The sequence below is a fragment of the Delphinapterus leucas genome, chromosome 13 (genome assembly GCF_059928025.1).
Source record: "Delphinapterus leucas isolate spDelLeu-1000000601 "Yukka" chromosome 13, BTC_Dleu_Yukka2, whole genome shotgun sequence".
Classification (NCBI taxonomy): Eukaryota; Metazoa; Chordata; class Mammalia; order Artiodactyla; family Monodontidae; genus Delphinapterus; species Delphinapterus leucas.
In genome coordinates, this window is record NC_143141.1 from 28,909,587 (window position 1) to 28,935,784 (window position 26,198).

Sequence of the window (26,198 nt, forward strand, 5' to 3'; positions counted from 1 at the left end):
ATTGGATAAAAAAGGATTTCTTAGGATTAACGCTGGATATAGCTCTACTTTATTGCTCTTTCAATTTTGTCACATTCAGATCTAAAGAAGATAAGCAGCTTTTGAGTAGGGTATCTCAGTAAATTGAAAAGCCTTAAAAAAAAGCAACATACAACTCATTAAAAGTCATTAAAAAAAAGAACAGAGGTTTTATATAGTCCTATAACCAATGAATAAATTGAATATCTGATTAAATTTCCACAGGAAGACCAATGAATTTCTCTGATGAATTCTTTGAAACTTACAGTGAAAAATAGAACATAAATCTTACACAAACTCTGCCAAGGTCAGAAAAAGAAGAAATACTTGCTAAAGTCAGGTCAATCTCTCACTTAAATGAGTATGCCTAAATCCTAAATAAAATATTTTGAACAATATACATGAACAACAATTCATCATGAACACATTGAGTTTTGTCCAAGAATGAGGAGTCCTTTGCAATTCAAAACTCTGTTAGTATAATTCCATTATGACTGAATCAGGAGAAAACATACGTGATTGTAACATTAAATACCAATGAAAGCATCAGGTAAAATTAGTTACCAATCTTAATAAACTAGTAATAGAAAAGAATTTCCATAACCTGATAAAGTATATTTACGAACTCCAGCAAAAAAATTACAATAAAATTGAAAAAAAGTTTTTAAAGTTTTCTCTCTGAACAAAGGAAGAAGGCAAGGAAGCCTGTTGTTATCTCTAGTAGACTTATTTTTTAGAACTCTTGGAATAAGGCAAACATTAGAAGAAAGCATAAAGCTATTATTATTGAGAAATATAATATTGATGAATAATTCAGTAAGTTGCTGATACACCATTATATTTATAAAATAAATGTATCAAGTTTTCTGAATATAAGACAAATGTGCAACAATTGATTGAATATCTATATACCAGATATAAGCCATATGGAAAGAAAATGGTAGCATCGACAGCAAAATCAAAAAGCATGAAATATATCCATATTAAATGTACAAGTCCTTTGCATTAAAGACTTTAAAACTTATTTATGTACATTTGAAAAGAACCAAATAAATGCAGGATGATATCCTATTCCTGCAATCAATGATTCAGTATTGTTAAATGTTAATCTGCTCAGATCATTCTAAACATGCAACACAATCACAAACAAAATTACAATCGGGTTTTTTTGTGGATATTGTAAAATACATATTAAAATATGAAGTATAAGTAATGCAAAAGCAATTTAATTAAAAAGAATTAAAGAGTTGGTGATTATTCTAATGACGATCACATTTATTGGAAAATAAATTAGGAAGCTATGTTTTGGATTAAGGATAAGCAAAAAAATCAATGGTACAGATTTGGGAGTCCAGAAACACACTCACACATATATGGATACTTGATATATGACAATAGGGAAAGGATGGTCTGTTCAATAAATAGTGTTTTGTCAATTTGTTAAACATACACACACACACATATATAATAATGTACTAGTTAATATAATACTATATATATTAGAGTAAATATTCAAGTCACAAGCTGAGAAACAATATTTGCAAAACATATAACTGACAAAAACTCATTTCTAGAAAAATATATAAAGTCCCACAAATCAATAAGAAAATACAGAGAATCTCATAAGCAATCGACAGGATGGTTGATGAGGCACTTAAATAAAAAGGACATCCGAATGGCCAATTACTGTATGAAAATATTCCCATTAATCACAAGGGCAATACAAGACATAGTTACCATGAGGAAAAATAAATAAACAAGATAACACTACACACCCACCAGGTCGCTACAATTAATAGGATTGACAATAAAATATATCACTGATGGAGCTACAATGTGGCAGGTAAAAATGGAAAACTGGCACTATCTATTGTTGACACCCATGCACCAACAATTTTATCCAATTATATGTACCAAATAGAAATGCAGAATATCAATATGTTCATTAAGAGACAAAACAAAAATACACATGGGAGCTTTATCTGTACTTGTTCTAAACTGGAAGCAAATCAAATATCTATCAACAATGTAATGAATAAATCAATTGTAATATATTCCTGTAACATGAAATTATAAATCAAAGTAAATTAATGAACTATTGCTATAAGCAACATCCCTGATGAATCTCATCAACCCATAAGTGGGCTAAAGGAGACCCTCACATACTTGCACGCACACACAAACATACACAACAACCCCCACCGTGCACAATGCATACACACACACACAACCAGACAAAACTATCTAAGCTATTAGAAATAAAGGTAATGGTTATTTGGAAGGAGAGGCGGGAGAACATTTTCGAAGTGCTGTTCTATGACCCGTGTGGGTGTTACTTAAGTGTTCTCACTATGTGCAAATTAATTGAACTATATACTTATACTCTGTCCATTTTTGTATATACATTGTATTTCGATTAACACATTTTAAGATAGTGCTATATGGAAGACGTATACATTGTACATGGGTACATTTTTTTCTAATTTAGAATGATATTATACATCCCCTAGAGACAAAGATAAAGCTAGCCAAGAATCTCTGCACACATAAAAGGAAAGGCTTGGTGCAGATGTATCGAGGAATATCTATTGTTTAACTAATGGAGTTGGTATAAAATCATTTTCACACTGAAAAATCATTACTAGATTCTTTAAAATTCAATTTGAGCGGGAACTTTTCAAAGAAAACTTTGAAATACAAAATTGTCATTTTTAAAAGAATTTAATCATATAATATTTCAAACATGCATAAAAGTACATAAAATATAGAGCACCATTTATCTAGATTTATCAGGTATAAATACTTCACAATCGTTGCTGCAAGTGTCGTTTTAGTTTAGAAATAAATGTGGAAGGTGTAACAGGCTCATACGACAAGCCCTTCCTTTCTTTATATAACCAGTGAAAAACTATTGTTCTAATTTTGATATTTATCTTTTCTTTGTTAACTCAACATTCATTTTTACTTTTGTTCATTTTCATTTAAGTAACTCTCATTGTCTCTAGCGTATGACTGCATCAAAATGTAATAGTGCATTCCCTTACTGATGGACAGTAAACTTATTTTTAGTGCTACATATCACATATATACAACTTTAAAAATCACCTAGTACCTAACCAATTAAAATGATAGGTAACATAAATGCTGTGAAATTAAGGCAAACAATTTGTTCTTTTTAAAAATATCAAAGACAATAGAATGATTGATATGAAATTATCACCTGATTTCTATTTATCTGAAATCAGAATGCTGTGATAAGCAATTTATTCATATATGTTTTTAATCACCGTAGATTCTATGTCCATCTACCTTATGGTAATAGATTTTTAAGATATAAACTATCAAGGAGTAAACATATCTACCTTTCTGTTTTATTTCTTGCTTATTTCACATATATCTGAGAGAATATTGGATCTATTTACTCTTTATCATCATTTGCAATCTTATACTATAAGATAACTTCCCAGTAAAATGAAAAGTTTTTATTTCTCACAGAAAGTAGCAGGGCTTTGAAAGTGACTAATGTCAACCTCAAAAAGTAACATAGCCAGTTACTTTACAAGCAAAATGGGTGTAATCTGGAAAGCAGGGAACTGCAGTTCTGGGGCAGGCAAGCTATAGTGAATCATTGGCAAGTGTGAAGAGATAAAAGGAAGGTCAATTTCTACTAGGTTTTAGGAGGAAATTGGGGAAGGTTGTTTTGAATAAAATTTCACTGGAGAAGAACAGGAGTTCGAGGTTGTGGCAGTTTCTTACTGGTGGTTAGCGCATTGTTGCTGGGGCAGGGAGGGATCTTCCTTTTCTGCTTCTTTTTTTAATAGATCTTTATTAGAATATAATTGATTCACAATAGTGTGTTAGCTTCTGTTGGACAACAAAGTGAATCAGCCATATGCATACATATATCCCCATATCCCCTCCCTCTTGAGCCTCCCTCCCACCCTCCCTATCCCACCCCTCTAGGTCGCAAAGCACAATCTCCCTGTGCTATGCAGCTGCTTCCCACTAGCTATTTTACATTTGGTAGTGTATATATATCAATGCTACTCTCACTTTGCCCCAGCTTCCCCACTCACCCTGTGTCCTCAAGTCCATTCTTTATGTCTACATCTTTATTCCTGCCCTGCCACTAGATTCATCAGTACCATTTTTTTTTTTAGATTCCATATATATGCGTTAGCATACGGTGTTTGTTTTTCTCTTTCTGACTTACTTCACTCTGTATGACAGACTCTAGGTCCATCCACCTCACTATAAATAACTCAATTTCGTTTCTTTTTATGGCTGAGTAATATTCCTCGTATATATGTGCCACATCTTCTTTATCCATTCATCTGTTGGTGGACATTTAGGTTGCTTCCATGTCCTGGCTATTGTAAATAGAGCTGCAATGAACATTGTGGTACATGTCTCTTTTTGAATTATGGTTTTCTCAGGGTATATGCCCAGTAGTGGGATTGCTGGTCATATGGTAGTTCTATTTTTAGTTTTTTAAGGAACCTCCATACTGTTCTCCATAGTGGCTGTATCAATTTCCATTCCCACCAACAATGCAGGAGTGTACCCTTTTCACCACACCCTTTCCAGCATTTATTGTTTCTAGAGTTTTTGATAATAGCCATTCTGACTGGTGTGAGGTAATACCTCATTGTAGTTTTGACTTGCATTTCTGTAATAATTAGTGATTTTTAGCATCTTTTCATGTGTCTCTTGGCCATTTGTATGTCTTCTTTTGTGAAATATCTATTTAGGTCTTCTGCTTGCAGGATACAAAATTAATGCACAGAAATCTCTGGCATTCCTATACATTAACAACAAAAACTCAGAAAGAGAAATTAAGGAAACAATCCCATTTACCATCACAACAAAAAGAATAAAATACCTAGGAATAAACCTACCTAAGGAGGCAAAAGACTTGTACTCAAACAATAAAACATTGATGAAAGAAATCAAAGATGACATAAACAGATGGAGAAATATACCATGTTCTTGGATTGGAAGAATCAATATTGTGAAAATGACTATATTACCCAAAGCAAGCTACAGATTCAATGCAATCCCTATCAAACTACCACTGGCATTCTTCACAGAATTAGAACAAAAAATTTTACAATTCGTATGGAAACACAAAAGACACTGAATAGTCAAAGTAATCTTGAGAAAGAAAAGCAGGCCAGAGGAATAAGGCTTCCCAACTTCAAACTCTACTACAAATCTACAATAATCAAGACAGTATGGTACTGGCACAAAAACAGAAATATAGATCAATGGTACAGGATAGAAAGCCCAGAGATCAACCCATGCACATATGGTCACATAATTTATGACAAAGGAGGCAAGAACATACAGTGGAGAAAAGATAGCCTCTTCAATAAGTGGTGCTGGGGAAACTGGACAGCTACATGTAAAAGAATGAAATGAGAACACTCCCTAACACCATACACAAAAATAAACTCCAAATGGATTAAAGACCTAAATGTAAGACCAGATACTATAAAACTCTTAGAGGAAAACACAGGAAAAACACTCTTTGACATAAACTACAGCAAGATCTTTTTTGACCCACCTCCTAGAGTAATGAAAATAAAAATAAACAAATGGGACTTAATGAAACTTGAAAGCTTTTGCACAGCAAAGGAAACCATAAACAAGATGAAAAGACAACCTTCAGGATGGGAGAAGATATTTGCAAATGAAACAATGGACAAAGGATTAATCTCCAATATATACAAACAGCTCATGGAGCTCAATATCATAAAAACAATCAATCCAGTTAAAAAATGGCCAGAAGACCTAAATAGACATTCCTTTCTTTTCTTAAAAGCAGGAGATGAAATTCCCATGTAAAAAATGTCCTCCCTCATACCAGAAGAAAAACAACGTTCTTAACATCATGGATAAAAAGTTGAAACCCAGAGAATGTTACACAAAGAATTCTATACAAAAAGACCCTTTAGGGCTTCCCTGGTGGCGCAGTGGTTGAGAGTCTGCCTGCCGATGCAGGGGACACGGGTTCGTGCCCCAGTCCGGGAAGATCCCACATGCTGCGGAGTGGCTGGGCCCGTGAGCCATGGCCGCTGAGCCTGCGCGTCCGGAGCCTGTGCTCCGCAGCGGGAGAGGCCACAACAGTGAGAGGCCCGCGTACTGCAAAAAAAAAAAAAAAAAAAAAAAAAAAGACCCTTTAAAAATTGCTTCTCTTCCTTCTTCCTTCTGATTATTCAGGCTGGTATGTGCATGAGAGCTTTCCCTTCTAAACTTCCTGATAATGTTTTAAATGAAGTTGTCTTTTATTTATTTTCACACCTTATAAAATTTAGTATAGTATAGAGTAGATTAAAATATTAGAATAAAGGAATGTAAAATAAATAATTCTTTTCCCTGTTTTCTTCACAATGTCTATTTTAGACTGTTCCTAGTCTAGTCTTGCTTTTATTCAAGACAGAGTCAACTTTAGATAATTCCACCGACATACCACATATTTGTTTTCTTCTTGAACGTAAGCTCTCCCATGTTTCTGCTTTTTTGGGGTATTCACTTTTCTTCTGTAATGCCCTCGTGCATGTGATATTAAAAATTAATAAACTTATGTATCTTTTCTCCTGTTAGTCTGCCTCTTATCAGTTTATTTCATAGAGACAGCTGTTGAACCTAGGAGGGTAGAAAGAAAGTCTTTCCTCCCCTACATCAGCTAGGGCTGCCATAACAAAATACCACAGAATGGTAGCTTAAACAACAGGAATTTATTTTCTCAGAGTTCAGAAAGCTGAAAGACCACAGTCAAGGTGCTGACAGCATTGGTGTCTCTCCTTGGCGTGAAGACAGCCACCTCCTTGCTGTGTCCTCACATAGCCTTTTCTTTGTATGCCTGTACCCCTGGAGTCTCTTCCTCTTCTAATAAGGACATAGTCTTATTAGATTAGGGCCCCACCCTTATGATCTCTTTTAACCTTAATTACCTCTTTAAAGACACTATTCCAAATAGTCTCACATTCTACGGTACTAGGGATTAGGGTTTCAACATATGAATTTGGGGGGGGGGACATAATTCAGATCATAACAATACATTATAAAGAAATGGACAAAGAAGGACAGTAATGAACTCGGAAAGTTAGGGAGTGATAATCTATATAAAATGGGAAAGATGTATAGGAATATAAGAATGATATTATTTTACACAGTTTGGTTATAATGTTTTCTGTTTTGCCAAGGTGGGTATGTGTGTGTATACATGTCCATGTCCTTTGCTTTTTTTTTTTTTTTTTTTTTTTTTTGCGGTACGCGGGCCTCTCACTGTTGTGGCCTCTCCCATTGTGGAGCACAGGCTCCAGACGTGCAGGCTCAGCAGCCATGGCTCACGGGCCCAGCCGCTCCGCGGCATGTGGGATCTTCCCGCACCGGGGCACGAACCCGTGTCCCCTGCCTCGGCAGGCAGACTCTCAACCACTGCGCCACCAGGGAAGCCCCCTTTGCATTATTTTTAAAATCAGAAACAAGAGCTGAATTTTTATCGAATGACTTTTCATTCATGTAATATGAGGTTTTATTCTAGATTGCCTATTTTCTTAGTAGTTATAGATATAAATTTAACTATTCACTGAATTTCATTTAATATTTCACTCAACATGTCATCATCTGTATTTATAGGTGTTTTCATTTCTATAATTTTTGGTTTTATTTTTATGATAAATACTACTTCACAAAATAAATCATTTTCCATCTGCTATTATCAAAAATAGTTTACACAAAATGACAATTGCTTCCTTTACCTATTACTGCATCACAAATCTCCACAGCCTGAAGTGACTCAGAACAACAATTTACTATTTCTCATAATGCTGTGGGTTGTCAGTATGGATAGGTCTTCTGTGGGTCATGCCTGATGTTGCTCATATGGCCATAGTCGCATGATGACTTCACTAGGATTGGAGTGTCTCAGATGGCCTGATTCACAGGTCTGGCAGTTGAGACTGACTGTTGGCTGTGGTACCTCTGTTCATCTCCATCTTCCAGGAGGCTCTTCAGTTCATCCCCAGATGAATTCTGTTTTCTGCCAGGCACTTAGTGACAAATACAATTCTTTGCCTTCTCTCAAAAAACTTACAGTCCAGTTTGGGATAATTATATGTATAGATAAATTGTTTTATATGTTATGATAGAAGAATGCATGGTAATATTTTAGCGAAGATAGGAATTTATTTTTTAACTGTTTCACAAAGAAGACACATTTAAAGTGAATTATGAATAATGAGTAGGTTTCCAACAAAGAAACAATGGACATAAAATTAGTTTTTTTACTTCTTTCCTCTTAAATTTTAGCTTTTCTTGTCATTCTATCATTGGCCTCCTTATTTCTACTTCTGAATTCCTTATAATAGGAGCAATTATTGGAATTCAAAACTATAAACCACTGCTAAATGCTAATTATATATATATACAGACATATAAACAGGTGAACTTATAGACAGAGAGTTTTTTTCCAGCCAGGACCTGCCTATTAAATATAGGTACAATGATATCTATACCAAATCAAACTCCAGAATGTAATAACCTCCACTAGATTTCTGTAAACTTTAGAGGACTTACACAGTGAATAACCTTACTTGCACTAACTTATTCTTTTCTGTTACTTTCTTACTATCTGATATGTGTTTTTTTGTTTTTTTGTTTTAATTATCGATGTCTGGGGGTCAACCCATCTTGAGCCTTTTATTTAAAAGAATCATTGTTCAATTAATTTCCATAAGTTTGTATTTAGCTTAATATTATATCAAGTTATTAATACCTAATCATGGTTTTGAATACTAAACAAAGTATTTCAGGTAATAAGTAAACTTTAAAAGTTGCCAGATGCACAGTCAATATGATTAAATTAAGTATATTTCTGGGCTTCCCTGGTGGCGCAGTGGTTGAGGGTCCGCCTGCCAATGCAGGGGACACGGGTTCGTGCCCTGGTCTGGGAGGATCCCACATGCCGTGGAGCGGCTGGGCCCGTTAGCCATGGCCGCTGAGCCTGTGTGTCCGGAGCCTGTGCTCCGCAACGGGGGAGGCTGCAACAGTGAGAGGCCTGCGTACCGCAAAAAAAAAAAAAAAAAAAAAAAAAAAGTATATTTCTGAATAGTAGCATAAAACAATTTAGAAGTAAAATTTTAAATACCATTAATAACATCAAAAATATAAAATCAGCAGAATACATTTCAGAAGATTTCTAAAACCTACAATAAAGGGTACAAACATTGTTGTAAAAACATTAAAGAAGTTCTAAATAATTGAACAGATACCAAATTTGTGAAAATATTGTAAAAGTATCAATTTTCCTCATATTCTTATATAGTCACTAAAATCTCAATGAAAATGTCTAAGATTTTTTTAACTTTTGTAGAAAGTGAGAAGGTGATTCTAAGATTTAGTTTGAAATGCAAAGAACCTACTGTAGTCAATATATTCTTGAGGAAGAATAAAATTGGAGGACATACATCCCAGATTTGACAAATTACTGAAAAAGCTAGTTATTAGCATCATAGTGTACTGGCATAAGAATAGACAAACAATATCAATAGTACTAAAATACATCCATATATTTGGGCACTTGACTTATATCGAAGATTAAAGAGGTGAAATTATGTTGAAGCAATAAATTAATGAAAGATAATTGAATCAAGTAATTTTATCTCTATAATGGTAAAAAATAAATAAAACTTGACAACTATCTTATACCATTCAATGAAATTGACAAAACTTAGTTCATAGGCATAACTGTGAAAAGAAATCTAAAGTCTCTATAAGAAAACGCAGAGGGATATCTATATGACCCTGCAATAGGTAAAGATCTCTAATATAGGAATCAAAAACACTGAAGAACTAGTCCTAAAACAAAAAATTAAAAATTGGCTTTATAATAAAGATTTTTTCCTTTGCCAATAAACCTCATGAAGAAAGTGAAAACACCAAAGAAATAGTAGAAGAAAATATATATTTGTTATATGTATGTGCTGTAGGACTCATATTCAGAATATAGAAAAGACTTCTCCAAATCAATAAGGAAAAAAATAAAAATAATGGGAAATGTCCCTTGAAAAGAATTTTCATATAAATTATATTTAAATAGCTAATAAGCGTAATAAATATAGTCAACATCACTATTCATCAGGAAAACACAAATTAAAAATACAAAGAAATACTGTTACATAAATACAAATTAAAAGTACAAATAAATACAGCTACTAGGACAACTATAATTAACTAAGAAAGAAACTACCAAATGTGTGGAATAGGTGGAAAAATTGAATACATGGCTGGTAGGGATGTAAAATTATAAAACTGCTTCAGGATAGCTGGCCATTTCCATTATTTCCACTCCTAAATGTATACACAAGAGAAGTGAGTCCACACAAAGACAAAAATATTGATAACATATTTATTCATAATAATAAGCATCTGGGAAAAACCCATATGCTTAACAATAGAGAATGGGTAAATTGTGGTAAATCTTATGAAGGAATATTACAGAGAAGTACAAAAGAATACACTTCGAATATATACAACATGAATAAACCTAACAGACATAGTACTGAGTGAAATCAACTCAAGACAAAAGTAGTAACTGCTATATGATTCCATTTATGGCAAGTTCTAGGATAATCAAATCTAATTGATGAGGAGAGAATTCAGAATAGTAGTTAAATCTAGGGGCTAGTTTAGACTGAGAAAGGGCAGGGAAGTGCCTTCATGGGTGCTGAAACAGTTCTGTATCTTGTTCTGGGTTGTGATTACATGGGAGAATACACATGTAAACATCATCATGCTGTATTTGTAGATTTAGTTCACTTCATTCATTTTACCATATGTATTTTGCCCCTTGATTTTCATAAGACAAGTAAATACTTACATATGTGGAAAATGTATCTCAGGCAACTACTGTTATAAACAAACTCATTTTTTCCCCGAAGAAATGTAATTTTCAAAACGAAGAAATAGTCTGATTTCTTCATTATCAAAACAATAAATCCTTATTCTTGTCCCTAACAATTGATATAAAATTTGTTCATCTTGTTGCTAATAATCAATTTGGAGATAATATTATATAATAGAAATGGTATCGTGTATAGTCTCCTAGAGAATTTGCTATATGAATGCTGGCAGAAGGGTGGACTTAAGTATGTTAAAAATATGAAGAAAATAATCAAGAGTATTTCCACAACGATATTTGAACACTAAAGAGTAGCCAGATGATCTAGAACTTTAAGTAGTTATGCCAATTCAAAGTTATGTTCAAAGAGAAATACACAGTTAAGCAAGTCAAGTTCATTATCAGAAAACGGCCTGTCTGTTCAGACATAGCATGTAGTTTCACACATTTCTGTTTCACCTTTTGAAAATTTCAGTCATTAATAGAGTCTTCTCAAAAAGCTTTAATCCATTGTGAGATTCTTTTCCTGATAAAAAGAGTATCATAATTACAAACTTTGATGTGGAAATTAAAAAAGCACATGGCAGACATAGTTCCAAAGTGTGTCTTCTAATTAGTCATTAGGGATGTTTTGGCTAATATTTCCTCACTAATGGTCTGTCTTTCTACAAAGTTTCAGACTTTATGGAAGGAACTCTTCCCCATAATGAGAACCTGCCAGCACATTAGTAGTATTTACCCTATCCTTTTAGAAATTCATAATTAATACATATATTGTCCTCTACATTTAATTGTTTCATTCTTTATGTAATATTAAAGAAACCCAAAGGATAATTATTTTACTTATAATTTTTTAAAATAGGGAAACTGAGGGTCACAGAGGTCAAAAGTTCAGGATTACAGTTAATAGGAAGTGGCAGTAAGGCTTGAAATCGTTTAGATTATGTTTCCAGAAGCTAAGTTTTATGGGAATGAGAAGATATTGTTGCTAAATTTTCTCAAATCATTATGGAATGTTAAAAGACAGTCTTATATATCAATTATCCACCATAAGCCTATGAATCAGTTCTCACCATGCTGAGCAAAAGAATTGATTTAGGGTCAAAAGTCACAGATTGGATGTGACCTATATTTTTCATTTGAGTTCTTTAGTTACTGTCTCATTTATTGTGATCATCTACCATGAAAGATATTAAATTTGTTCTTGAAGTACTAACGATAACCCCTGAAAGGTGCTGTTATAATTTAAGCAGTGTTTTAATATTCATAGAAGGAATAAGTGATATGTAGCAAGAGAAGAAAGGCACCTTCACTGTGAAGGATCTTACTTATTGTCTCAAATTACATTATTTAAGAGACAAGACTATAAATCACACAGAGGGAGGCTAATGAAATTTACCAATCCACATTTTTTTTGGAGCACTTGACTTAACTATATTGAGGTTAATTCTGAAATAAAAAGAATTTACTATCTAGTACACCGATTAATAAAAAAAAATCACAGTCTAATGATGACAATTAAATACTGAATGTAAAAAGAAGAAATACAGTGTTATTTTTAGTAAGGTGATAGAGGTGTTAAGAAAAAATCAAATGGAAAGAATTAATGATTTTTTACTGTTCCATAACAGTGAAATTGTGATAAGTACTTAAATACCAACATTAACAAAGTTTTCTTTCACCAAATTAAAGATTTTCAAAGATATTGATAGTGACAAAATACTAAAATAATAATAGTAATAATAATGATCTTAATATTATTTCAATGTCAAATAAAACACAATATTATTCATTTAAAATCATGCTCAACTACTAATGTATGTTCTATTCTCCATGTTTCTATATCTTATTACCTGAACATGAAATAAACATTTAATATTTAACGCAAGACAAAAATTGGTATTTTGGACTTAAGGAACAAAAGCTAAGACATGGAAATTTAAAACCGTGTATACTATTAGAACTTAGTATTAAGACATTAATTGATTTGACTTTATTTATATGATTTTTTTATTTCCAAAAAGCCAAAAATTAAATTAAGAAAATATTTTAATTGAATGTAATCATAAATATATATGAATATATTGAATTATTTATAACTTGAATTGAAAGTTAGGAACATCATAAATTACTTAAATATATATTCATGTCTGTCTGAATGAGCTTTTGCAAAAAATTATACTTCATGGATTTAGCTGTATTATTTTCTTAAAGGGGTTTATTTTTAAAAACGTATTTTCACAGTGCTTGAATTTTTTCTCCAATTGTTTTACATCTATCTCATTTATCTTGAAGAATATTGGGAACAAGTCAAAACTGGAAATGCTTTATACTTTTTCATTACACATTTATATTTAACCTTATACATTATTCACTAATTCTACGCAATAAAGTCTATTAAAGTGACATGAACAGGGTACAAACATCTGTCAACTTACTTGGGTGATAGATATCATTCCTGCACTACTGCTGGGAGCTTTTATATCCCAGCCCTTCTAAATCAATCTCTCTCTCAACTCTCTCTCTTTCATTCTCTTTTGCACATATAACACATAAAATTCTTAATCTTCCCTTCCATTCACACATAAACTAAATTTGATCAACAAACCTAGTTGTACCTTTTGTATATTAAAAAAAAAATCTTAATAAGATCATTTTATTGGCATGTGCTTTCATAAGCTTAACCTTAATTTTCATGAAGCAAATTTTTAAATGTAAAACGAATTTTAAGAACTCAAAAATGGGAAAATATAAGAACTTTCTCTAAAGGGATCTGCTTATTTTGTTAATAACTGGATCTTTGTAATAGCTGTTTAATCTTCTGCTAAGCACTTATTATGATTTGTATTTACTTACCTTTAATATTGTTTTTCCTATTTTCTCCCAGAATTGTGAGCTCAATGAGAGCAGGAATTTTTTTTTTGGCTTTTTAATCACCATAATTCCATTATCTAGAACAGTGATTGACAAATAGTAGGCACTTTGGAAATCATTGACCAGATAACAGGAAATAGCTAATAATTATTTGTTGGATAATAAGTAAACACACAAATAAACCTAAAATTAGAACTGGAATTCCTACTAAAATATAATCTATAGAAACTAAGGAACTCTCTTTTGAAAATTGTCTTGAGTAACATTGAAAATTTAGAATTTGAAAGACCTATCTTTTTTTTTTTTTGTCATTACAAATCTGAATTGATATTCTGAAATAAATATGGATCTATCATTTACATATTCTTAAACTTGCTGAAGTTAATTTAAAGAGCTTTCTGTGTTTTGCTCTAATTTGAAATGAATCATGCTACTGGAAATAACCAATAATCTTTATTAAAATAAAATTATTTAAATTAAATTTCTATTGTTTCATTACTTATGTTTGTAAATAATAATTGTGAGTAAAATCACATGCAAATTTATTATGTCAATAAAAATTCCATTCTTCTTAGACAAAGAATAGAAAAGTATCTAGATTGAAAATTCACTGAATTGAGACTTATAACAAGGATTAATGTTTTACTTCTGCATTCCCAATGTTTTATGCTCCTTCTAATACTAAATTAGAGTGACTGGAGTATTAAACTACCAATTGGGACACCTTAATTCCAGCTATAAATTCCCACAATTTATTCACAAATCTGTAACAGAAATAAACAAAAAAAGTTCTCCTCCCTAAAAATAAAAAATGGAAAGATACTATAGTAGCTATGAATATACGTATTATTAAGTTACATTTTATTTTATCAATACTATAGTATATATCATTTGACATTAATATGCTATATTTATAATGACATTGTTTTACAACATTCTTAAAATATAGGGTTTCATTTTTTCATTTCCTTATTCTTAATCATCAATAAGGTATTAAATTAGATGCTGGAGTAAAACGTCAAAAAATCCTAAACACTTTAGAAGGAGATAATTTTGTTATAGTTGCAAAACTATTCTCTTTAATGCATCATATTAGGTTCTGACATTTCAATCTATTACAAGAATCCTTTGTTGACTGGATTTATCTCTTTAAATCCAATTTATCTCCATCTAAGTGCTACTTTTCTTGACACATAACATGATTTACCTGGATATTAGAGATAAAGTCTAATAATATTTCATCACTTGCTTAAATATTTGCTACATGATATTAAATTTTCCTTTATTACTTTGGAAAAAAACATTATATACAAATTTTATACTGAGTGAGTAAGGAAAAGATACATAGTAAGTACCTAATATATTTTCCATTCCCTTCATATTTTAAAAATTTAATTACCCTCCTCACTAAGTTTCTCAAAAATCACATGGTTCAATTTAGTACTATCAAGTTTTCACTTTTCAAAATACAGAACATTATTTAAGTAATCACCAAAAGAAGGAAGAAGTAAAAATAGAAACTATTAAAAGTATTTGTCTCTAGGAAATTGGGCTACTTTCAGGGAATGGTGAAGTAGGGGATTATTGCTTTCATTATAAATTGATTTTGGCCTTATAACTTAAAATATCTGGTACAAATTCTATTTACAATAACAATTATAAAAATACTAATTCTCAAATATCTGGAATTCAAAAGCATTTTTAAATTTTGTAGTATGTGGCTCATGGAAACAGACTATGAAAAACATGTGCAAAAAATAAAATGAACAGAATTATTTTAGAAAGGCATAAATGCTAAGAAAGCAACAAAATAGCACATATTCCTGAGAGTGATAAAGGATCAGGAGTTCGATGGTCAAGAAAAACTGAACAACAATTCTCTATTTTCTCCTTCCCCTGGCCTTTGGTAACCACAATTCTACTCTCTACTTTTATAAGTTTGACTATTTTAGGTACCTTATATAAGTAGAATCATGCAGTATTTGTCCTTCTGTGACCAGCGTACCTCACTTACCATAATGTCCTCCAGGTTCATTCATGCTGTCACATATGGCAGAATTTCCTTCTTTTTTAAGCCTGAATAGTTTGATTCATGCAAGATGAATAAGTTCTAGAGATGTGTTGTACAACAAGTTGCCTATAGTTCGCAATACTCTCTTGTGCACTTAAAAATTTGTTAAGTGGGTAGATCTCACGTTAAGTGTCCTTACCACACTTAAAAAAAAAAAAAAAAGGGCTCCCCTGGTGGCGCAGTGGTTGAGAGTCCGCCTGCCGATGCAGGGGACACAGATTCGTGTCCCGGTCCGGGAAGATCCCACATGCCGCAAAGCGGCTGGGCCCGTGAGCCCTGGCTGCTGAGCCTGTGCGTCTGGAGCCTGTGCTCTGCAACGGGAGAGGCCACAACAGTGAGAGGCCCGCGTACCGCAAAAAAAAAAAAAAAAGAAAGAAAAGAAAAGATGTGTTGGAAAGGTGAAAAGGAACAGATACATAAATGAGGGAGTCAGCCTTCAGAAGATCTGGTGGCAGAATATTCCATAAGAAGGAAAGGGAAAATATACCTTTAAAGTGGAATAATAAAAAGACAAGTGACTATAGGAAAAGGGGAAATGAAAGTGAGAACAGAGAAGTAAACCAGGTCGGACTGGGCCTTGGAAGACGTGTTTAAAATTTAATCTCTTCGAGAATTCTAATAGGGTTCTAATTCCAATGGGAGTTCACTGTAGTGTTTGAAAATGAGAATGATGTTACCTAATACATATATTAAAACTACAAAAATATTCTCAAAAAAAATGAAGAAAAATTCTAGAGGAAAAAAGTTGTACATGGACATGTGATTGATTACTTCATGGGTCTTTATAGATTTCACCAGCCAGAAATTTTCAAGGATGCTCTATAAATGGGGTTCAATTAATTATGTCTTTTCTGTCTTGGATGGTGTCCTTGGTTGATCATCTTATTCCTGGATGGTGACATTGAATTCCTAAATAAAGTCTGTCACTCTATTAAGGGCATTTAGTTATTGTCAAAGTAATTGTGAATAATTCCTCACATCTAACCCAAGCTCCAAGAAAGTTTCTAGATAAAACAAAAAATATCTGAGTTCAGAGCTGCTTTCCAGGCCATTAAAAAAAACCCATGAATCATTAATATAATTTTTTCTAAGATTCCCTCAGAGATAAATGGCACATAGTCAATTGTTCGAAATGACATAAACCTAACTAAGAAAATAGAAGAAAGAATTTGAGAAACGACTTGAGTTGAGAGTCAGGGGCTAAATAGCAGAATAACACTTTGGAAGCCAACTGTAGAGCTGTAGATGCAAATGATGGAGAATAATCTCAAGGCTGAACTAAGAGATTTGAAAATCGCTCCCAAGATAGAAGGGTACATTCCTTCTGTCATGTTTTGTGCTTCCTGTTCATAGTAAATTGTGAAGAGAGAGAGAGAAGAGGGGAGAGAGAAAGAAAGAAAGAAAGAAAGAAAGAAAGGGGAAGGGGAAGGGGAAGAATGGGAAGGGATGGGAAGGAGGAAGGAGGGAAGGAAGGAAGGAAGGGAAGGCGGAAGTTAAAAAAAGAAAATTAAATAAAGAGAAAATGGGCACAGTATTTTTCTTCAAGAATTAGTCTTCCTGATTAAAGGAAAATTTTAAAGTATGTATTTAAGATTTATCCTAAGATAAGAACAGTGCAATTACCTGGAAGTATAAGGTTTTGGACTAAATATTTGAATTTTTTACTTTTCTGTAAGTTCTTGAAAGGTTTCACCTCACTTCTATTCATATACTAATACTAACGCCAATTCATGCTAATTAAAAAGAACAACAGTAAATAGAGTAAAAGTGAGTTTCACCAGAACTTTAACTAAAATTAGGATGTAAGCTCATAAGTTACAATGTAGATATTTGTCTATGATATCACTATCTGAAGTTTTACTGCTGAATATGTGTGCTTTAAACTGACTATAACTCTACTAAAAAAAAATAATTGGAGGCTTGGGTTTGTGAAATCTCCCACAAAGAGAATACTCTGATGCTTTCATAAATTTTCATTATCTGCTCCTTCACGCTGTTCTGTTCTACCTGGCTGTCTCCAACCATGATACAATTTTTGAGGGCCAGTTTAAAATGCATCTCCCATGTAGTAATCATTTAGTTCCATTGCTTTCATAGTAGACAACTATAAATTAATATACCCTCTTTCCTTAAATATATTTATGCCATTTTACCTCATACTGTAATCATCTTTGGCATGTTTTTCTAAACCTCACCTTCCTTCCTGGTGCACACTGATCTGAACCAGGTCAAATAACAAGGTTCTTTGTGGTAGATGTTACCACTGATATAGTTGGATGAAAGCTGTAGGTTTCCTCTCTCCCCTAAACATTACCAGGTGGATGCTAAAATTAAAGCAAGTACGAGAAAAAAATCCACCACCACACACACCTATATTTATGAGTAAAAAGACACAAAAACTTGTACAATCTTTTCTTAAAGATCCAGTAAATTCCTAGCTTTCTAGCCTTTATCCACCTTCATACAACTTATGTAGGGTTTGTTTCTGACAGAAGTAAAATTATTTTAGTGTAAGATGAAATTAATTTCAAGTGGAAAAATCCTCTGAATCTAAGCCCTAGGACAATAACACCACTCAAAAGTGTGTATTATATTAGGTTTTTCTGTAAATTCAAAGTCAGAGATGTTGTTATAATATTTCTAAGAAATCAATATATCTTGAACATCACTTATTAAAACAAGTAAAAAAAGTATTTCTTGTAAAATTTTATTCTGATTAATAAATCTCTAATATTCATCTAGGAAATCTAGAATTTCTAAAGCATAGATACAACTGACACTTTTCCTCTCTTCCTCTCTGCCCCTCACCCCACACTCACATCCAGCTTTCATTCTTGAATAGGACACTTAAAAGTAATACATCTTGCATGTTGATTAAAATTCACTAAGAGATTTATCTATAATTTTAATTGCATTTCTGCTAGAATACTTGGAAATAAATTTTAGATAGCATATTTCACAAACATCATATTTAAAATTTCTTCAAGTCAGTATTGTACAAATTTATGATTGTAAAATCCTACAATTTTAGGATTGTATTAGTTTACAAAATATTTGTTGTCTCTTCACTATGAGAGGACTTACATTCCTATCTCATTAACTCCAGGCTTGACTATTGTACTTACACTGAATTTGACCAATAAAATATGAACAGAAGAGGGATGAGGCACTTCCAAGGAAAATCTTTAAGAACCTTTGATGGTTCCATCATTTTATCTTTTCCATTTCCCATGAAAACAGAAATATATTTAACTGGGACTGGTCATCTAGCTCAGTTCCTTTAATAAAAATGAGAAGCACATCCACAGACAAACCATCATGAACATGTCACAATAATAGGAAATGCATCATTTTTATTTCCTTTTTTGTATGTGTCCCTGAAACTTTGTGGTTTATAACTTAAGCATAACTTAGCTAAGGCTGACCAATGTGAGTACACAATTTTTTGTTTATTTGTTTGTTTTGCATATATATTGTTCCAAAAAAGAGCAATGTTATTTTTCAAATTTTAGGTGCTTAATAATTATTTTTCCTATGACTGAATTTTGCTGTCATGTATTAAGTATAAACTTGCCATAGAATATTTAGATATATTGTTTTTCTCTATTTTGGTATTTAGGTTAAAACACAGTTACTCACATCTCTCAAACCTTATTATATCCCTAAGGAGTGTGTGGATGCATAGATAGATAGAGCAGCTCTAATTTGAAAATTGAATCAAAATCTCTGAAAGAGGGACCAGATATTTGCATATTCATCAACCTTACTCAGATAAGTATAATGCACACCGAAGTTGTAGAACTGTTGTTAAATGCGATGATACCTAAATCTTTTAACCATTCATAAACATAAAAATACAATATGTCAGAAATAATTTTAGTTACTTGCCATGAAAAGCAAAGAAAATTAAAATGTATATGCAATGTATAGGTGTTTTTTATTCAGAACTATTTATCAAATATATATAATTTTATGTAATTTTATACATAAATTTCAAAATTTATGCATTCTACATATAAAATTTTAGAATCTAAAATTAACGCATTTATCACTTGAATCTTTCAGAATTGTTTGTCAGAGTTTCTCTTCCATATCCTGTTTTTTCACTTGGAGTCATCTTCATTTCTTTCAACTAACAATTAAAGATTATTTAAGAACAAGATTTGTCTTCTCATTAGGGAGAAAAAATAAAGATTTATTAATTGCAAATTCCTCCTAATAGACATGTGGGGAAATTTACATTTTACAAGGAGATATCAATGTTTTTCCTTCTCTTTTTTACCTGTCCACGACTACTGTCCAAATAAGAATGACATATTAATTAAGCAAAATCAAGATGTTACCTATGAATCTCACATTTTGATAAAGATTGCTGTTCTTTTGATTACATTCCTCCTCAGCTTACCATTAACTTATCATTCACCTTCTCTCTTAACCAGATATGACATATTATGGAGATACTACTACAAAGAAATGATACAATTTAGAAGAAAATGCTGGATAGGTTTTAGGATAGGTTCTGCTGCTAACAAGAACAAAAATGTTATATACATTTGAAAAATTGTCAAAATAGCAAAAATTGTCAGGTCAAGATTTGAGTAAAATAAGAAAGCCACAGAGGTAACATACAAAAAGATAACATACAAAATATGCAGTAGAGTTTTAAAATTATATTGAGACATATCACAAAACACTTTAGACCAAGGTTCCTCAACCTTGGCACTATTAACATTTTGGATCAAATAAGGTTTGGTTGATGGGAAGGTTGTCCTCTATATTGCAGGATAGTTCACAGCATCCTAGTTTCTACCTACTAAATGTCAATAGAAAAAATCCTGTTGTGACCAAAAAAAAAAAAAAAAAAATCCCATTGAGGGCAAATTAGCCCTCATTTAAGAACCAATGCTCTAGGTCAGTAAATAAAATTGAGGTTAAAAAAAATGTTTTTTAATTTCTGGAAATACATAACCTACAAAAATTGACACAAGAAGAAAATGAAAACTTAAACAATCCTTTACTCATAGTAACAAATTAAATAGTACTGAAGCCACTATCCTCATCCACAAAAATTCTCCCCCCCAAAATAATATTTCTAGATGGACCACTGCATAGAGGATTTCTACTGTGCCAACACAGCTAGGCTGATGCTGCCTTTTTACAGAATTCTCTTTCCTACATAATTACAGGTTAGCATGACCAAATGAAGCACTTTGCAAGAAATTTGGAAGGGAGAACTATGTAGCAGACACATTAATTTTACATTAGGAAGGTTTTTTGTTTGTTTCTGTTTCTTTGCTTTTATGGCTTCCAAATGGGCTGTGAAATTTGGAGCAAAAAAAATGATGAATTCACAACACTAATTTTCCTGCCCCAATCTCTTATAAGGGAGCTGACTACCATAAAATAAAACCTCATCTTCTATAGACATAGTGCTCATATTTATAAAAGTCATACCTGTGTCAAAGAGTGTTTTTCCTATGTTTTCCACTATGAGTTTTATAGTGTCTGGTCTTACATTTAGGTCTTTAATCCATTTGGAGTGTATTTTTGTGTATGGTGTTAGGTAGTGTTCTCATTTCATTCTTTTACATGTAGCTGTCCAGTTTTCCCAGCACCACTTATTGAAGAGGCTGTCTTTTCTCCATTGTATGTTCTTGCCTCCTTTGTCATAAATTAGGCAACCATATGTGTGTGGGTCTATCTCTGGTCTTTCTATCTTGTTCCATTGATCTATATTTCTGTTTTTGTGCCAGCACCATATTGTCTTGATTACTGTAGCTTTGTAGTATCGTTTGAAGTTGTGGAGCCTGATTCCTCCAGCTCCACTTTTCTTTGCAGTATTATTTTGGCTATTCAGGGTCTTTTGTATTCCCATATGAATGTGGTACTGATGAACATAGTGGCAGGGCAGGAATGTAGATATAGGGAATGGAGTTGAAGACACGGGGTGGAGGGGCAAGCTGGGGTGAAGTAAGAGTAGCATTGACATATATACACTACCAAATGGTAAATATTTAGCTAGTGGGAAGCAGCAGCATAGCACAGGGAGATCAGCTCGGTACTTTGTGATGACCTAGAGGGGTGGAATAGAGAGGATGGGAGGGAGGCTCAAGAGGGAGGAGATATGGGGATATATGTATGTATATGGCTGATTCACTTTGTTGTACAACAGAAACTAACACAGTATTGTGAAGCAATTATACTCCAATAAAGATCTATAAAAAATCATACCTAAATTATAAGATTACAGAATTGGATTCTCAAGCTTGCAAGGCTTTTTATGACAAATTTAGGGTATTGATTGGGAAGGATTGGGGTCCTAAATATTAGGATAGAGGCATATGGAAAAATTCCAAATAAGATTGGAAAGTTGAACTTTTAAACTCTGCTAAACTGCCTTTCTTTTAGAATTATCTCTTCAACCTCTTGTTTTAAAGACGTTAGTTTCCTCTTGTTTGAAGAAACTATAATTTCCTCCCCACTGAGACAGTTCTCTTGCAAGAAGAGACTGCTAATCCTCTCCATATCCTATCTCCAACAATTCTTAATGCTCCTACATCTATAACCAGAGTCAAGTTCCATCAGGGCCCAGAAGGTAATGTACAAAGTGTGACATGGAAAGTATTACACATACCAAAAATTTTTCACATATGATTTTAACATTCTACATTTACCAAAACCTAGGTAAACAAGTGAGAATTAATCCTAAGGTTTTTAGATTAAGGTAGAAGAAATACAAATTTGGCTCAGGCTGAGGAGAGCAATAAGGTCTCACTTAGCCAAGATTCTGGATTCAATATGTTAAATCAAGAAGATAGGAGTAGCTTTAACATTTTCCTTTGCAAATGACTAAAATCTGGGACCAAAAAGTGCTTACATTTAATTAAATTAAATGCTAGAAATTCCCTGTCATATTACTGAGGGATATAACCAAAGTCTTAGTGAGATCGGAACAGTAGAATGTATTTATGATGTCATATTTGTTTATTTATCTCCTAATGCACCCCTCAGGTGGATCAGAATACACTCTCTTCATTAAGTCTGGAAGAAATATATTCATGGGGAGTCCACAGTGTCCTTAATGAGCTCCTTTGTGATTACATATTTTTTTCTTTTTAAATATATATTTACTTATTTAACTACATCGGGTCTTGGGTGGGGCAAGTGGGACCTTCGCTGCAACCTGAGGGATCTTTCATTGTGGTGCATGAGCTCCTCATTACGACGAGCAGGCTTCTCTCTAGTTGTGGTGCACAGGCTCCAGAGCACACAGGCTCAGTAGATGCGATGTGCAGGCTTCTCTCTAGTTGTGGCTCATGGGCTCCACAGTGCACAGGCTCTGTAGTTTGCAGCACGTGGGCTATCTAGTTGTGGTGCACGGGCTCCGGAGTGCACGGGCTCAGTAGTTGCGACACACCGGCTCAGCTGCCCTGTGGCATGTGGGATCTTAGTTCTCCAACCAGGGATGGAACTCGCGTCCCCTGCATTCTTAACCACTGGACCACCAGGGAAGTCCCTGTGATTACTTTCTATTGTTCAGAAATATAAGCAGAAACTACTGTCATGGATCTGGGCTCCCAGAAATCAATGGGGATAATGGAATTCCAGGGTGGCAGATGGCAAATAGAGGCACTTAATCTCCAGAGATAAAATAGTAATGGTAACTCCACTGCAGAGCAGAGCTGAAGCAGGAATCAGAATGTCTATGCTGCAAAGATTTTGGTGTCGAATAGTTCATCATTATGTACCTAGAACTAAAATAAATGAGTAGTCTGTTAAATTTGTAAAAGTAAAAATTCCCAAATGTGTTAACCGTGATCTGTTTTAGAACACAATACAGTCACAGACATCCCTCAACCAGTTTACAGTAACCAGAGTCATTTTAATGAAAAGAAGACTGAGTCCACTTGAGGAAAGACCTAGCTATATAGCCCAAAATGGATATTGTTAATATTTCTCCTAGCTTTTCCCTAAAGACCTGCAAATATTTACCATGGTTACTATGAACTGGTGAAGGTGAAATTATCAGACTTTTCAAGGGCATTTGACATTGACTCTGACCTCCCACTGATGCCTGGAGATAAAAATAGAACTGTAATGTACTAGTCAGAAGAGAGGCTTATGAAGGTCACATAATCAATGGAGTGTGTCCATTTCATAGTAGACCCAGTGGACACCTAAACCCACACCGTGACTATCTTCTGAGTTCCAAAATACATAATCAGATAGCACATGCTCATCAGCGGACTTGGTTCTTTAACCCGTGGAAAGGGCTTTGTTATGGTAGGGAAAGCCTAGTGAAAACCCCTAGATCTTCCTTTACACATAAAATATAAAACCGGAAACAACATCACATCCCAAGAGGGATTTCAGAGATTAACGTCACTATCAAGCCCCTAAAAATGCTGGAGTTTATTCCTACCACAGCTAATTCAACTTACCTATTTTGCTTGTGCAGAGGACAGATGTAAATAACCATTATGAAATGAGATTATTGAAAATATAATCATGCAGTGATTCCAATTGCATCTGCTAATCTAGATGTAGTTTCATTGCTGGAGCAAATCATTACATCTCCTGTCAACTGATAGGCAATGATAGATGTGGACAATGCTTTTCTTCTCTAAACTTTTGAGCAAAGAGGTAGTTTGCTTTCAGCAGGTAGAGCCAGAAACACAATTGTACTATTCTAGCTCAGGGGTATATTAACTGTTAAGCGTTCTGTCATAGTCTAGTCTGTAATGACCTGAAACACCTCTCAATTCAAAAGGATGTCATGTTTATACATTACATTTATGATGCGGTGATTTTGCATCTGATGAAGAGGAAGTATCAGCAACTCTAGAGACTTTGACATGCATGTTAGAATGTTAGGAAGTATCAGCAACTCTAGAGACTTTGACATGCACGTTAGAGACTTTGACATGCATGTTAGAAGTTAGTCTGTAATGACCTGAAACACCTCTCAATTCAAAAGGATGTCATGTTTATACATTACATTTATGATGCGGTGATTTTGCATCTGATGAAGAGGAAGTATCAGCAACTCTAGAGACTTTGACATGCATGACATGGTGGGGTGTTGCTTCATGTTTATGTCATGTTTATACATTACATTTATGATGCGGTGATTTTGCATCTGATGAAGAGGAAGTATCAGCAACTCTAGAGACTTTGACATGCATGTTAGAATTTGGGAATGCATCCCACAAAATTCAGGGACTTGCCACCTTGGTGACATTTCTAGGGGCTCCATCTCATAGGAATGTTGAAATATCCCTTCCAAGATGAGAGATAAATTGCTGCATCTTGTCCCTCTACTATTGAGAAAAGTTTTAACAGTCTATGGGTCTCTTTAGATTTGGAATGCCACATATATCTCACTTTGCTGTATTATTCTTACTCATTTATTTAGTATCCTGAAAAGCTGCCAGTTTTGAGTGAGACTAAGTTTCTGCAACATGTCCATCTGCCAAGAAAGCTGTTCTGCTTGGACCATATGACTCAACGGATCCAATTTTGTTTTAAGTGTTTATGGCAGAAAACAAATGTATTGAACCTTTTGCAGGCTGGTATAAATGATTCACAGAATGGAGTTTTGGAATTTTGGAGAAAGCTATAATAGTTCCTACATATAACTTTCCTTCTGAGACATCACTTCTTTTTGATACCTTGCCTTAGCAAAGATGAAGTGCTTTATTTAACACAGGGCAGCCAGTTATCATAAAGCCTGAGACGCCCATCATGAACTGGGTTTATCTCAAGGAAATCAATTGCTGCTAAGAAAGTACATGGATACAAAACTTCAAATTTACAAAGTTCTATACAGGATGGAGGCTGACTTTTGCAATACTTTAATTTTTTTTTTGGTTAAAGGAAAATAATTTTTATATTCAAATGCATATAAGTCTTAAGCAACTTACAGAATTTACTGTTGGAGTAAAAATGATTTTGGGAGCAAGACAAGCACCTCAAAGAGGAGAAGCAAAGATTAAAGAATTGGGGGCTTCCCTGGTGGCGCAGTGGTTGACAGTCCAACTGCCGATGCAGGGGACGCGGGTTCGTGCCCTGGTCCGGGAAGATCCCACATGCCGCGGAGCGCCTGGGGCCCGTGAGCCATGGCCGCTGAGCCTGCGCGTCCGGAGCCTGTGCTCCGCAACGGGAGAGGCCACAACAGTGAGAGGCCCGCGTACAGAAAAAAAAAAAAAAAAAAAAGAATTCAGAGCCGCTGTAATCAAGGCAGGCTCTGCCTCCCAGATACCCTGCTCCTGAGCTGTGTTCTTTCCCAACAAAGCCTGCTGCCTGACAGCACCAGACCCTGTGCAGAAA

The 26,198-nt window shown here is 33.7% G+C and overlaps 1 long non-coding RNA gene across 1 annotated transcript in view; it reads right to left on the bottom strand.

Moving 5' to 3' along the window:
• Positions 1–6,367: 6,367 nt before the first annotated feature.
• The window catches only part of LOC149747714 (uncharacterized), a 35,350-nt gene continuing 15,519 nt past the window's right edge, over positions 6,368–26,198 (bottom strand). The window contains exon 2 of the long non-coding RNA XR_016395387.1: positions 6,368–26,187. This is a non-coding gene — a long non-coding RNA (uncharacterized LOC149747714). The remainder of the gene's footprint in view (positions 26,188–26,198) is intronic.